The sequence below is a fragment of the Dendronephthya gigantea genome, unplaced genomic scaffold (assembly GCF_004324835.1).
Source record: "Dendronephthya gigantea isolate DGI-Jeju-01 unplaced genomic scaffold, DenGig_1.0 000052F, whole genome shotgun sequence".
In the NCBI taxonomy this organism is placed as follows: Eukaryota; Metazoa; Cnidaria; class Anthozoa; order Malacalcyonacea; family Nephtheidae; genus Dendronephthya; species Dendronephthya gigantea.
Window position 1 is genome coordinate 1,366,300 of NW_021163062.1, and position 1,789 is coordinate 1,368,088.

Below are 1,789 nucleotides of genomic sequence, written 5' to 3' on the forward strand. Positions count from 1 at the left end.
CGACATGCTAAGCCTCAGCATTATCGCACTAAGATAGTTCATCAAAAATATAATCCTAAAAAGGCATGAAAAACGATTAATGACTTATTAGGCCGATCCCCTAAGGACACCACTGTGAATGAATTGAATATCAAATAGCGAATGATTTTAATATTATACTTCTGTTGAAGAAATATCTAATGCTTACAATGAATATTTTAGCAACATTCGCCCGAACCTAGCTAATTCTAGTGAAGATTCCAATTCTTCGTTTGAAACATTTGTTGAATCTGCGGGATCTAAAATGGATCGTTTCAAGCTTGTGTCGGTGGCTATATAAAGTAGTGAAACTTTTGAATGCCTTGTCCAGTGCTAGAGCTGTTGGTCTTAACAAAATAATTATGTAGTAAAATTTTAAAAGTTGCTGCTATAGTACTATTGCCCCATCACTGACGCATATTTTTAACAATGGTTTAATTAAAAATTGTTTTATGAATGGAAAATGGCAAGACTTGTACCAATCCACAAAAAAGGCCCACGGAATTTAGCAGAAAACTTTAGTCCTATTTCCATCCTGCCTAAGTAAGATAATGCATGGAAGAATAATGCATGACCAGATATACCAATATCTTACTGACAACTCTTTACTTTCTGAACACCATTTGGATTTCGAAAATATCACTCTACTGCCTCAGCATTATTACATGGTACAAACAGCTGCTATGTCAATATGGGTAGCAAAATATTTAATTTGGTCGTTTTGTCAGATCTTAAGAAGGCATTCTCAACAGACTATTGTCCAAACTTCACGTCCGTGTTAGGGAGGGCAACTCAAACACGTTCGATTAATGTTTAAGTCGCGCGGTTCAGCTCAAGGCAATTTACGAGGCAAAAATTGGTCAGAACCGCGCGAAATCGTCTCGGGTTCAAACAGTCGAGAAGTCTATGGAGATGCGCATTTCCGAGATGCTCACCAAGCAAACTGCTTAGCTTGAGAAGGGCGTCAATATGCTAACCGAGCGCGCAAAATCTGGGGATGGGAATAGCTGTATAATAAGCCAGGGTTTATGTCCAAAGGCAAAATTACTTTTTGGAAATGCGGTGGTGTGGGCCATATTAAAGCGAAATGCCCAACACAGGATTTACCAAGCTATTCGATAGGGTTAACCAGCAGGGTTCACCCACAGTGAAAACTTTTCAACTGCAGCGCTTAGTATTTATCATCTAAAAACTATACGTCGGATTTTAGTTATTTCAAATTTTCAAACGGGGACGAGAGTTTTCAAAATAAATGCATTGCAAAACCAGAAAATTACAGCTATACATTTTTGAGCAACATTAATTGGTAAGCTACGTAGGGTATAGTGTTTTACGTCTTTCTATAAATACCACGCTAAACCAACAATCAACGAACGAAAATTTTCCAAAAATCGTTTGGCGATCTTGCGTATCCTGGGGTATTTCCGGAATCATCGCATTCCCAACGGCCATGTGTTTGCCCAACTATCCAATGAGCTTTAGCTGCAACAAATGCCGCGTGATTAAATAAACGATCTTTGATGGGATAACCACCATGATGCCATTTACCTACAAAATACTTCGATTGATAATAACCCCATCGAGAACACTGACTGGCCAGAATTGAATTGTCATCGGGTAAACGATAATAAGATCCACAACTCTTGGGAAAGGTGTTTGTTTGAGCAGTAAAATACCTAATAACTTCTTGACCAAGATTGTTGGTTTTATTCGTAGCGATATCAATGATTCGTCCCGGAATCTTTTTTCGACAAAAAAATCGGAGTTGATT